General features: G+C 36.7%; 1 long non-coding RNA gene across 1 annotated transcript in view; it reads left to right on the forward strand.

The window, feature by feature from the left end:
* Positions 1-472: 472 nt before the first annotated feature.
* Positions 473-14,945, forward strand: part of LOC118155691 — a 36,955-nt gene continuing 22,482 nt past the window's right edge. Inside the window, exons 1-2 of the long non-coding RNA XR_004745971.1 lie at positions 473-626; positions 3,056-3,057. This is a non-coding gene — a long non-coding RNA (uncharacterized LOC118155691). The remainder of the gene's footprint in view (positions 627-3,055; positions 3,058-14,945) is intronic.

Raw genomic sequence — 14,945 nt, forward strand, 5'->3', positions numbered from 1 at the left:
AAAAAAAAAAAAAAAAAAAAAAAAAAAAAAAAGTCAGAATACCCAACTCCTACTACAAAATACAAAATCCAAGCAGGCCACCCCAAAGTATTTCTGAACACAGTAAGCTCAAACCTGCCATACTTTTATTAGAAGACACCTTCCTAACCCAAATGATTTTCATCAGTTCCTGGAGTGCTTTTGTTTTGTTTCTTTTTCTTTGTCTATCTGTGCCCCAGCTTAATTTTGCTAATGTGTATATTTTTCCCTAAGAAAAAAATCAAGTGGGCCGAACAGGTTTCTACCTTTGGCACCAAGATGCTACTGAGCACCATAAACTATTAAGAAGTCCCAAACAAGGGACTCCCAAGGCTCACTTAGAAAAAAATACAGAAATACAAGTCTAAGCTAGACAGAATGTCTGCTTCTTACATTTATGGAAGCCTGCCTCACAAGAAAAACTCTTTATTATGTATAAGGTACAGACCATCTGCATTGGGCTCCAAGAGCCAGATTCAAAAAAAGTTGGAAGGAGGCCATGTTCCCAGCTGCATTCACAGTCAGTGAGGATCCTGAGACCAAGGAGCTGCCTGTAAGCAGGAGGGCTGGTGGATTAGGATGAGGAATGATGTACAAGACCTGTCATTGTAAAGGGTGCAAAATATATTGTTGCATACACAGTGTGCATGGGGGAAAAGGGTACATGGAGCAGAGAAACATGAACAAAGAAAACATGGCCAAGACAAAAAGATGAGCTCATAAAAAGTTTTCTAGAAGAGCTCTCTCCCTGTTACTGTGGTGGGAGGTAAGAAAGGATGATATTATTATACTGGTTGTAACACAGAACGCTGAACCCTTAACAAAAGAGGTAAGAATGGCAATGGCAGTAAACTGGTAGCAACGGAGAATTTGGGGAGACTTTCTTTTTTACTTTTTCTTTTAAATAACTAAATACATCTTTCAAGTTTAGTCCTATAATTTTTCTTAATGCTCTTGACATCTCTCTTCACTTCTGCCACAAAACACATCCCTATTAAATATTTGCTACTATGTGTGCCATAAAGGTTTCATTTCATTTCTGAAAAGGAAAAAAATAACAATTTTATGTTTTCAATTTTAACAACTGAAACTTGAGTCACATTTAACCCTCACACCAAAAAGTAACAGCTTCTAACTTCAAGCAGTCTGCCATGCATGTATGTTTTTGCATTTCAATAAACAGGTAAGAGAGAGTTACGTTGAATATAAGTGAACGGTGACTAGGCAAATATGAATAAACCTTTGTAAGCGACTGTTGCTGATTCTGACAGAAAGTAAAACTGTTTAAGTCCCTATTCAAGCCAAAATCGTCGCAAGTGTTCGTCCTGTTACATAAAAATGTGTTGGCTTTTTAATCACTGCAAATGAAACTATGGTTTCACCAATATCCCTGGCTAAAACACTGTTCATCCCTCTGGGGACAGAATTTCACCTAGAATTTGAGTCTCTGTATGGACTGATCCTGTAAATACTTGCATGTGATAGAAGGGACACTGACATTTGTGCTGTGGTGGATCTTGCTGTCATACATCTAAGTCACTTTTCCCAGTGGTATGCTCCTCCTAGCTGCTGGAGATTATGGCTCTCCATGCTGAATCAGCAAGCACAGACCGCAGCATAAGACTCCAGCAGCATAAAGCCATGAATTTTGCAGGGTTTGAGCTGAACCTGTGGGTTTTGCAATGAGGCAGCTAAGGTGATGGCTCATACTCCCTTCTGCAAATTCTGCTGAGGAAGCACTAATCCCTAGTGAAAGGGTGGAGTAGGGAGTCAGGGGCAGGAACAACTTAAACCACTTCAAGGTTTGCCAGAGCTTGACTGTCAGCACCCCAGCTTTGCTCCTGTAAAGAGTCCTATTGACATCAAAGGGACTGTGTGCACTGGTGCAATTACTTACATCCGCATTTGCAGAGAAGACCGAAGCCCAACTAAGACATGGATTTTTTTTAAAAATGTGTGCTATGACATCACTTTCACTTTACTAAAATACTACATATGTTTGCTAGGAGATATTACTGCTCATTTATCTAAAATATGGTCAATGCTGCATGCATATACCAACATCCACACAAAACTTCCTAACTGTACTCACAAAAATTGATTCTAATCTGTATACACCAGCATAAATTAAGATAAAAACCTTGCTATAAAAATGCCTTTATACCCATGTATCTAGGAATACACTTATGCCTAAGCAGGAATTTTAAGTTGTTTCCCAGATTGTTCCTGTATCCAATGCAACCTGTTTATTTTGACCTCAGTTCTTAGAAACTGTTGATGCCACGGTAGAAATATGCTGTGTGTTCCAACCGGCAACAAACAGTTCTAATGACAGAATACTCCATCTGTGCTGCCAGAGCGTACAGCCTCATATAGCTTGTATATGCTCCGAGCATGAATACTTGAAGCACAGAGAGGGCAGCAATGTAAACGGCACCATAGCTCATGTTGCAATGTGCGTTCTGACATAACAAATCTAGCCAAAATAGGCCTTTCTAGAGAGTCCTAAATTAGCTACATCAATATAATCTAAATGCACCAGCAGCGCTTTTAAGCAACCCTCCCTATTCTGATTTATTAAGTACAGGCTTCTTAGTTTTTAAATGTTTCAAAATACGAAGTCAAGAAAGCTGACTTAAAATTATCCAGTGCTATCGAAAGGTAAGAGTTGAGGTGTGCAGAACATATGGCTCTATTTACTGCAGGAACAAACTGAATTCAAGGGATTTTTCCACCAACATTGTACTCTGGAAAAGGTATATTACACAAAAATGCATGTGGGGATCCTTTAATTTTTCTTGCATCTTCTCATCTTATATGATGCAGCTGTGGAGCAACACCCACTGGTATTGGTAGCATGAAAGGGCGATCCTTTTCTTTTACTGAGGTCTGGTACCAATTACCATGGATTTAGAGGCCCTATATAAAAGACAGTGTTGATTTGTTTCTAAATTTGTATCTTGATTAAACTGTCAAACTATAGCACAAAAGCAGAGCTTACCTGACTTTAAAATGTTACTACAATAAATTATCCAAGAAGTGCAGTACAATTTTAAAACCTTATGAACAGATCAATACTACACTATGTTTAAATTTTAAATTCTGGTCAAGACAAATCAAACAGAATAAAAGCAGCATTTTATATTCAAACTGTAAACTCAGTATGTTACAAATAAAAACTGTATGTGAGAGAGACTGTGAAGCAGGATTTTAAAAATCAGTAAGTTGGCCAAGAGAGTAGCAACTGCATTATTATTTTCAAAATGATTTCAACATATATTTTGATGCAAAAAAAAGGGGGGGGGAGGGCAGATCTAATTTCTTAGGAACTCAGATGTAAACCTCCATGGGTTGGAATCGTGTTGTTCAGGTTCAGGATTTACCCCTGTATACAGAGCAGAATTTGGTCTTACCCTGTTAAAACTAAGTCATTTCACCCCAAAGTGCTTCAATTATACTAAATATCTTTTAACTATCTAGAATTTCTACATCTAGCATTAGTGCTGTAAACATGCGCAGTGACTGTGGTCTAATGAAAGAAAAAATCAACATAAACATGGTGAAGCAAAAGCCAGATCAGACATGCAGTACTTTAGGAATTAAACTACTGTTATTAAAGCTACTGTTATTAAAGCTTTACAGTATACTAAACCATTCTGTATAATGTAAATATTACCCAAAAGTAGCTATTAGTTTTCAATCATGATTAGAAGACCTTACTTTTCCTAAAGCTCCTGCTTCTTCCACCCCACATTGTTTTACTATGTTCTAACAGAACTTTTTCTACTGACTTTTACACAGCCTCTGTGTAAGAAAACGGCTATTTCTACCTCAATTAATTGGCAAGCACCCTTCCAGAGAGGCAATATATGATAAAAGTATTACATTGTGAAGATCATGCATATTTTTATCCCCTCAAAAGAGGGGATAAAAATATGCATGATCCTCCCCTCTCCCCAGTTTCAAATGTGGAACTTGGCTGCTATGGGTTCTTTCCCACACAAATCGAGCCTTAGCTCTTTTGAATTGAAACAATATGGGATGATTATTGTGGGAAATTTTTTACTGTTACTGTAATTTAAAACTTTCTGTACCGAATTTTGCATTTTCTATAAATCAAAAAAACATTTCACTTAGGGCTACAATTAAACAGAGGAAATCAAAGACTAACTTCTAAGCAAGTCTTGCTATTAATCATAGGATGAACTAGTAGTACAACTACTTGTACTGCAGTTTCTTTCTGCCTAAGAAATACATTTTAATCTAAAGCTTGAACTCTTCAGAAGAGCCTGTCACAGAAGAGACAAATTAAATAAAGGTATAGTAAATGGTACAGCATTGCATGCTATTTAAGACGTAGGGAAAAAAACAAAGCATACTGACTTCTGTAGTAACTCCAAAAAAAGTCACTAGTGACAATATAATCAATCAAGGTTATTTATGGAAGCCTCTCTCACCTTCTGACACAACAGAAGCCTGCTAAAAAGTATAGCTCTGTCAATGTTTGCCCTAATTCAATGCTACTGGAGAGACAACTACTTAGGGTCTGATGCTGCAATTACAGTACTTCTATTGTACTTTTTATTGTACTTTTTCTTCACCACAAGAAGCCATGGAGTCATGTCTTTTACTTTATATCTCTGAACACAAGAATATATTTTTATCCTTTCTAAAGAATAATTTACAAGAGCAGTTGATTTCAACATCAATTTAATATAATTTTCAAATGCAAAAATTAAACACTGGGGAAAATATTCTACTCTGTGGAATATGTAAATGTAGGGTTTCTGTTTTTTCAAACTTGAAGCCAAAAAGATAATTTTTTATTTCCTAAAAAGAAAAATGCATCCTAATCGCTAGACAAAATGAAATATGAACTCTTAAATCACAGAAAAACGTTTCACTAAGCCACCTTGACTTTTTTTCCTCATGTCTCTCTTTCCAAAAAAAAAAAAATAATAATGTCTTTACTGTTTGAGTATCTTCAGTGCCCAGATATCTCTGGGTAGTGGTTTAACACTGTAACAGACAAAATCCCCCATGGTGCTACTCCTTGCAAAGTCCTTGTAAGTCACCACACTATCTGCAGCAATATATCATCGTAAGACTAAAAAATAATAGCAATATTTCACAAAATATACACTCAAAATAAAACCTGACTTTTAGTTAAACACATTTTGTATTGTGTGCATCCCATGCTAAAGAGGAACCCTTTTACTGATTGTGAGGTAGAATTAAAATGTATCCTGTAAAAATTCCTATAGTTTTAAATCAGATACAAAGAAAGTAGCTGTGAAGAGGTTTTGGGGCAGTATTAGAAAGGCTTCTTACAAATATAAAATAATTCCCAGCGCTAAATTAATATTCAAATGTTGTGCTTCAATGAAATACTGATATAAAAGTTGTCACTCTTAGAAGAATTACATCAAAGTAAATAAATAACTTACAGGGACCACAGATTGAAAGTCTCTTTTACTGCTGATTTCTCCCCAGCTAAGATTTCTAATGTACTTGCAGAACTCATTAACTCTGACAACAAGCTCCTGGAGCAATCAACATCTCTGTTTCTCAAGAAGTACATTCGAAACACATCAGATGGCCTGCGATACAGTGAGTTCCCAGGTCTTTGCTTCACTGTGGTGAAACTTGCTCATCATTTTAAGCATACCATTTTCCTAACTGAAAGAAAGGGGAACTTCTAATTTTGTCTTCCTTTCTGATCTGATCATCAGGCAAAGGCAGGCACAGACTACAGAGGAGATGCACAACCCCAAAACTATTACAGCAGCCATAATAGCCTTGCCTACCAGTAATTTTGGGAAGACTGGATATGTGAATTGACGTAAAGAGGGAAGGAAAGGGTGATTGAAAAAAATAGTTTAAAAATTTCATGCGAACAGCACGAACAAACTAGAGCACTTGCAGAGGATTACTAGGGAACATTTCAGAAAACTCTTGCTATAAGTGCTTTGAGCCAAAAGTCAAAATACAGGAGACTGTTTTTTATACCCTCCTTACCAGCTGCAGATGGAAGAAGAGGGGAAGCAGTGGTAGGAGAGGGAGAGGACAAACAAGCTCTACAGTCTCAGAAATGTGATGATAATTCTGCTGAAGATCTCCACCAGACTAACAGTGAGTGCAGAAGTAAGTCCTATGCATATACATCTGCAGGATGTGATTGTCTCAGACATTTATTAGAAACGTAGAGGAAAAGATCCATTTTTATGTACTGATTAAAACAGAGTTGGCCTTCTGCAGCGACTGAAGCAGTACAGCTTTAGCTGGCTTGAAGCTGTCCACGTGGCAGAACCAGCGTGGCTCCCTGCACTCCATCCAGTTGCCATCTGGTTCCCAACACTGTGCATCGTGTGTGTCCAGGGCACTCCCAGGTGTAGCAGTGTCTTGATGAGAATGAAAATTTAGACAGAGTGATTGAGAAAGCCTGCTCACTTGAGCTGAGAGTCATTTGCTACACAATGCCAATACAGCAGAAGCTAGGGACACTTATGTCTTCTGTAAACTAAACACTCACAGTACCAACAGAGTGGAGGTTGCAGTAAAAAATAAATCCTAAACTACACTGAGGCAAGCAGTAGGATAAAAATAACAGTTATTAGAGAACAACAGTCAGCAAATAGAGGACTTAAAATATATTTTATTATTTTTAAAAGTTTCCTCCCAGTTTGCTGTTCTGTAGGGAGCATGTAAAATGTTATAATTCATGAGTTTTCACTTCTGTGATTTATTATTATTTTTAGCAGTCTGTAAGGTTATTTTTCTGTTTTGTTTTGACTTAAACAAAACCAACAACAACAACAAAATGACCTAATTAATTTCTCCATACAATCCTATGATGTACTAGATTTTAATTACTTGTACAGCAGAATTCTAAACTAGAACAGCCAGGCCATTTCACAGCATCTTCCTATGAGCTGTTCTGATCAGACTGAGGCTTTGATATGGGGTATTTCTATGAAGATTTCTGTGCATGTTACAACCTCTCCTACTACTTATGAATGCATAAAACAGAGCAACTAACATACAAGACAGTGGTGATGAGATGTGGAGATGCCGTGACAAGTAGTGCGGCACATAACCTTTCACTTCGGTAAAGACAACTACCAAATTTTGGGAGGCAGAGGAGCCTCCTCCTGAAGCTCTGAGGGAGTCTCCATTCAAAGGAGTGGAGGACTGGAACAGCAGCTGCAGCGCAGACCAAAACTAGACATGCAGCCTCGTGCAAAGCAGTGTTTAACCCCTCAAATTCTGTAAGCACTGCCTTTCAAGAACAGGGCACAACTTAGACCTTCTCAATCTAGTATTCTCCATGCTTATATAATACTTGGTATATTCAGACCTGAGCCATTTCTCACAGAAGAAACTCTAATGTTGAGCACAAGACAACTTACAAGTGGAGGTGCTCAGCCAGAGAAAGCTTGAAAAGGCTCTCACTGTTGGACCCAAGACAGTGTAAAAGCATCTCCCAACTTCTTACCCATTCTCACCCATTCTTCCAGACAAGGGCAATACAACTCACATGTATTAATATTTCATTGCATCCTAGTTTCTAGACCACATTGTATTTAAGAAACATATTTTACAAAATAAACAATACTATATATAGAAGAGTAAATAGAGAAAATCTGGGCACTGCAGCTTCTGTTGATCATAAACTTAAAAGTTTAAGTTGTTGATCATAAATATAAAGTTAACCCCATTGAAATCAATGGCATAACAAAAATTGTTCTTTGTGTTTTCTCCCAGTGGCTTCTCCAGTAATAGTGCACAGCTTTATTAGTTCACAGTATATAATGTAAAGAACAATCTGAAGTTGTCTTGAGTGGAACTTCAACACTATGTTGGCCTGGAACTAATCATCTGCAAAAAGTTGAAATTTAAACTGTAAAGAATGGCTTTACTTTCTTAAAAACTGTTATTAGAAGTAATAGCCACTAGAAAACAATGTAAAATGTAGCCATTGATCACCTGGATAAAACTTCATTATGGACATTTTTCAAAAATACGTGTACAGAGCTGAAACAAACTCTGCAAGTGCACTGCCAAAGTAATTTTCCAGCTTGATCTCTCAATGCTAATTGAATTGTGAGACTTTCTATTTGTTCCTCCACTATCTGCAGTTAGGCCTGAATTTTCATACATTTTCAGACTGATCTTCAAGAAAGCTTGCTGGTGCTTCTTCCTGAACCCTTAATTAATCTGTATTTTGGGGGTACAGGGCATCTCAGGAAGGAGAGGACAACCAAAGTTACAAAATTCAGGGATTTGATACTCACTACCTCACTTCCTTCTCCATGTGAATTTTGGTGCACCACCACAGAGGTACGTGCCCTTTAATATATTCAGCTTAGCAGGTTTCAAAAGCTAAAAGGATTATAGCAATTATTTTGACAATAATGGAATTGTAGCGCTTCTGTGTCCAACCCAGAACCTTATATGGCAGGCAAGGCAGCCATATCCAACCAACAGTATAAATACATCTATTCGGGGAAAAGAATTATGTGCACACGAAGTCCCTTCTAACTTGCTAAAATTGATTGTGAGGTGTGGGCTGCAATGGCACAGACTGATGAAATATTCATCAGCAAATACATGCATGACCATACATTATCTTCTATATGCCTGAAAGCATCTTCATTAAGTTTTTAAAAAATCATTTGATGAAGGTAGCTCAGCTACCTTCTGTGTTCACTCAATTGGTTTGCTCTTAGTAACAGGTACAACCACCTTTCAATTTGCTTTTTTTCCCCACATCAAGCCTTTTTCTGTACTCAGGAAAAAACCCTAGACCACCTTGTTGTCTTTTGGCTGTATCTGCAGTCAAGTGCTATTCCTTATCTGGCTGCCTTCAGCTGCACTAAGTTTTGGGTCCTGTAAGCACTTTGGGGCAAGAACCACAAGCACTTGATGGCTACTGTTTTTATCCTGTTAAATGTGACCCCCTGAAAGCACTTTGTGTTATGGAGAAGAAAGTAATCACCACTCTATATAACTACTAAATAACATCTTAAATGCATACACCTGAATATTACGTGTTCAACTTCAGTTTTATTTACACCAAGTAAGAGAGCATCCATACAAAAACACACCAGTCTCATAGGTTAAACAGACATATATTGTAGAGCAGGTTATATTTTAAATGAAGTAATTTTACAAATACATTCAGAAGGCACCAAGGAGACAGTAGAAATAATTGTTTTAGTATCATTTAAAATGTAAATGTCATGTAATATGTAATTTAAATGTAAATCCGCACCTTAAACCTTCAATCCATCAATGTAAATCTCCAGTTAAGAAACAAAATTTCCATGTGATTGTGTTAATTCCTCCTTCTATAATAATTATAGAATGAGAAATGTATAACCTTCCATTAAAAAACTGGTAAGTATCTTCATAACAGACTGAATTGGAAAACTAAAAAAAGGTTACAATTAAAAGTATATTTTAAGATGTATACAGTTTGTTCCTACATCCAAGCAACAGAGAAGTACCATATTTCACACTGCATTAAAAATAAAAATAAAACCCATGATGAACCCTTGCAGCAGAATTTCTATATGCATGCCCCTTGGGTTTCTTACAGAGTTTCCACCCATTTTGAGATAATATGATCAATTCCTTCCCATGCATCCTGAAATTTATAAATGGAGGGACAATACCAATTTTGTGTCCCTTAAAATAGGAAAGCAAGACTTTGACACTCATCAGTTTAAACCAGATAAAGAAAGGAAAAAAGCTAACTGCATAAGTCTACAAGGTCATGCAGAATTTAGCATTCTTTAAATGTACTTTAAGAGTCATTCAAGTTCAGGCTTCCTGTATCAGGTTTTTAAATTAGTGTTACTTTGGTATAAGGGTAAAATCCAAAACTCTGATATCTGTGGGAGACTTTCCACTGACTCAAAACTGAACAGACTATTTTGTTTCCTATAGACAAATAAGACAATAAATCTCATCTGCCAAAGGTAACAAAAATAATCATGAGAACTCTTTTCTTTCTTAAAAGAAAACAAAAACAAACAAACAAAAAAAAACACAAATAAAAAACCAACCAACAAACAAAAAAAACACCACACCAACAAAAACCTTGCTACCAGATAGAAAAATAAATATTAAAAAAACAGAATGACATATCAAAGAGTACATTTGTTTTTTCCCAAAATAATGCTTTTTGGATATAGAAATGTAAAAGTAAATACACTACAGTTGTTTGTGTATGAGTAGAAAAATAAATACAGTGAACAGAACAAAACAGAAAAAAATCTCTTGAATATAATCAAATAGCTTTCCTACCCTTCTACATACTGAATTCCAACAACAATCAAGACCAATTCTGAAAAGACTGAGAATGCATTTTAAAAATTTATGCCAAAGCTTTGTGCTTTTCCTGAACTGAAAAAAGTAACTGCCCATAAAACATAAATGAATACTTCTATGTTTTTATCTTCCAGCCAGAGTCCTTTCTATCACTTTGCCTATTGTAATTCTGTAACACTAGTTACTGTGAGCAATGTATTAGAAAAAAATATACCAATATTTTTGATACATGTTATTAAGTGTATCTCCAATACAAAAAAAAAAAAAAAAGACATTTCTCTCTGATGAATTTAACTTAGGTGTGAAGTATCTTGGCCTTTATCATGACTGTAAATCACAAAAACACTACCATATCTTTCTCTAAGCTACTCCATATCACACACACACACCCTCATTCAACATTAATATACAGACTTGATGGTGCTGCTTCTGGTTTTCTAGTCTCTAGATAAGCTTTCAATTTTGGAAATTAACTAAGATGAGGAGAAATAAAATAAAGAAAAATAAAGAAAACAAGGCTGCTTTTAAATAATTCATTTTTTTTTCCAGTTTGGCATTCTAAAAATATTAGTCTGCATTTATAAAAGCACGTGACCTCTTATTAAAATTGAGGATGCGTTCTCCTTTTGGAAATGTCCACTTACATTGACAAAAAAAATTCAGGAGCTGACTAAATGCCACGGTAAACTTATCTGCATGCAGCTATCTGAATACACGGGCAACATGCTGAGTATACATCAGCAAAATATCAGTGAGCAATTCAGACAATCAAGGACTATAGAATATGATTTAATTAATATTTAACAAAGGTATATTGGTTATTATAATAACAAATTCATTTTTTCTTAGCTCCTCTTCCTTCCCGTTTGCAAAATCTTTAATGAGCATCTGAAGCAATTTATTTTTCTATTTTTGCTTTAACAAGTTTGAGAAGGGCAAATCACTTTAAAACTCCAGAGAAACTGGACAGGAGCTAAACATTTTCCTTGGCAGGTAAGAGGACATGACAGTAGAGGTAAATTTAAACTTACAGATATGAAAATAAATTACTACATTGCCACCTTAAACCTATAGACACCTAAAAACACTGCCTTAACTTAAACAATGCAAAAGGTAATATAACTACACACCTAACATGAAGTAAGTCAATATTAATTCTTCTTTCATTCATACAACTCTAATTTGGTGCATCAGTGAGAAGCAGCTCTTTGGAGACTCTCCCTGCCTGCCTGCCTGCCGGGCGGGGCCCCCCCCCCCCCCCCTTTTTTTTTTTATTAATTAGAAAAATCATCCATGCTATGCTTTGACATGTAGCTCAGAGTATTGTTCCTGGACATTTTTTATAAGAATTCTGAAAAGTTTTATGAAAGACCCAGAAAACCACTGCAGCAGTCAGATCATTATTGCTAACTACTATGTATATAGGCTTAATCCAAATCCCATTTGAAGTCAATGGAAAAAACCCTGTCGCCTTCAGAGGCCTTTGGATCAGTCCCTTTGTTTCCAGAGGTATGGCATAGCAAATTTCAAACGCATGCAAGAGGGAAGACCGTGCAACCACTAAACAACTGCTAACACTAATCTTCTGTGGGGGAAAAACAAACAAACAAACAAACAAAAACCCTGTTCTTACAAAGGGCAACTCAGAATGATGAGAGCTTACATTTGATGGTATGTATTTCTAAAAGCCAGGCTGCAAAGGGCCCAATTCTAGGTGTTTTATTCCTGCACATACACCTAGGAATTGAGGCATCATAAACGGAACTATGTTCAATTTTAGAGATCATACGGCAAATTTTCATGAAAACCTGATAGTACTGGGATCACTAGGAGATTTAAAATATTCCATATGAATGCAGTGATAGCTGTGGACATATTTCTGCAGCATTCTTAGGAAAATAAGAAACTTGCTTGCCTAGTGGTAAGTTACAGGCCAAATTTACTTGGGATCCCCCTGAAACACACATACTATGTTAGTGAATATCTGAGTAGAGAGGGATCGATCCCAAATCCATCAAGCTCAACCAAATTCACCCAGGCACGGTGTTAAATGCATAAACAAGTACAGATTTACACAGTTGGTACGGTTTACAGTAGTATAAACTTAGGACTTGCAAAAGTGTGTGTGTACTTGAAAAAAAACAACCCCACCATTTTACATCTACTGGGATTACTCTCCTCAGTAACATCTATTGTGCTGGCTACTGTGATTTCAACTTTTTGTCTTCTGGCTGCAATCCTAAATCTAGCTAGCTGCACACTTACTGAATAAACAAATACCTATTTTTACAAAAATCAAATGCATTGTGTGACTATGTACACCATACAAACACATACATAGCTATGATGAAACATGTTCTACAATGTGTCTCATTTTGACAAAGACATGCAATCATATTTCTAAATTAATTTTGTTTTCAGTCTGGTACAGGCTCTATAAGCCAAAATTAAAACCGTATCACAGTATTGATTTGTTATATATATTAGACCCCCACAATAACAACCATTGCAGGGGGAAAAGGAGGGAGGGCTGATTACCTGCACCTGTTTCAAGCTGAGAGCAACTGATGCAGTTAGCAGGAAAAATGCCTAATTAGAACGCATTTCCATTTTCTTGAGGGAAGGTGTCATGATCACAGGCCTGCCTGTGCCAGGAGCAACTGTGTGCACAGGAGACTCTGAGCACCGCTGCACGGGGTGGAGGACCCTGCCGAGGTTTGTTACACCACAGGAATATGCCTCTTGTGGAACCAGGACCGAATGCAGTGAAGCCAGGCTGTCTGCAAGGGAGCTGCTGAAACACTTTGTGGATGTGAATTACACACACACACGCACACACACAAAAATAATAATCAAAAGTAATCTGGATGAAACAAAGCATTTCTTCCACTTATCCTTTTATTTCTTTTTTGCTGCTACAAAATGTTTAGGAATACTTGGCACACACCAGGAGAAGTCACTGCCGTACCAACTCATCTGTACAAAATATGATCCAGCCTTACGTTACCTCCTGTATTCAATGAAGCCAACAACTCAAGGGCTGCACCTACATTTCAAAGTGGGAACTCTTGCTCCATTCTCTTTCTTCACTCCACCTCCTCCTTTCTCCCTCCCATCTGCCCACAATAAAATCTCCCTTAACCTGATCCAAACCTTGCAGTCTTCACCCATGCAAAATTCCAATTCATTTCAGAAATTTTAGCCTGAATAAGGATGCCTCACATCCAGTTCAGTATTTCTGAAAGTAACAAACACATTGTAATCTATCAGCTTGAGTGAAACCTCGTGGGCCATGCTCAGTCTGTTGCAAGCTGCTCTCTCCCTTTTACGTAACTGTGCTCTCTGTAGAGCACTTTGTCTTACTCACAGGCCTAGAAAATATGCACCTCTCTCCTCTGTTCCCTGCTTTGCCTGTGTTAGTATCATCTGGAAAAAACAATCCTTTTGGAGAGCTTAAGAATATAATGCTCATTTACCACCAACACCTTAAACACTCTTTTGGAGGCTAAAAATCCATCGGGGGGGGGGCGGGGGGGACGGGGCAGAGTTTGGAGCAAAACTGCTTCCTTCTGTAACAGTGCATCTTAGATTATGTTCACCATCTTTCACTATATTATTAACTGAAAATATGCTAAAATTCATCCTAATCACCTATAAAAATTCTTCATATTTGGGAACTGTTTCCTATGGTTTTAATTTTTCATTCCATACACCAAACTTTTTTTTTATTTTTTTTTTTTACAAAAGCACTTGGCAGTCCACCACAAAACACTTTCAAAATGTAAATGCATAATTCCTGAATGCATTCATCTGAGGGGCTGAACATTTCTATCAGCAGATATATTTCATGTTCTATACTAAAATAATTTTAAATTCAAAAAACAGAATTCTCCAAACCAATGAACAGATTCTAATCCCTCTTCTTTAATTAACATACACATGTTCTTTATGCACTGCTATGTCCATATTCAGCATGCTTAAAGAAATCCCCAAAGTGAAACAACCCAGTCAGTTCTGCTTCTTTTACTTTCACAATGACCATTTCTGGCAAGCCACCACAAAATAATGAACTAATACATCAGAAGCTATTTTATATTCCTTGAAGTACTACCACTCAGCAACAAAACAACCCCAGCAAGTGTTACAACCTAAGAAAAAAATCCTCTTTAGATATACAGCATCATTAGAGGAAATATCATTGAGCACTCTGAAATTTATCAGTGAAGAGTGTTTAGGAGTTTCTGATTTTATAACAAGTACTACAAGTTAAAAATCTTTACTAATACTCAATTTGCATTGTCCTGTGGAGCTACTACAGGCCTCTAAAAGGTACTTTGAAGAAATTAATTTTAGCTGAGCTATCACCAAGCCATACATTCCATTCCTAAGTTTCTTTCTTAATCTGCACCGTTCACCAAAACATTCTCTACTTACTTTCAGCTTGTTCGGCCCATAAATACTACTTTACTGCTTAAAGTTATGAGTTGTTTTTTGGATTATGTTGCCACAAAACAGCTCAAATACAATGCCAATACAGAGACAATTTTGATACAATACTGTCAGTGGCCTGAATTTAAAGCTATTTCTGCACT

Source organism: Oxyura jamaicensis, chromosome 1 (genome assembly GCF_011077185.1).
Source record: "Oxyura jamaicensis isolate SHBP4307 breed ruddy duck chromosome 1, BPBGC_Ojam_1.0, whole genome shotgun sequence".
NCBI lineage: Eukaryota > Metazoa > Chordata > Aves > Anseriformes > Anatidae > Oxyura > Oxyura jamaicensis.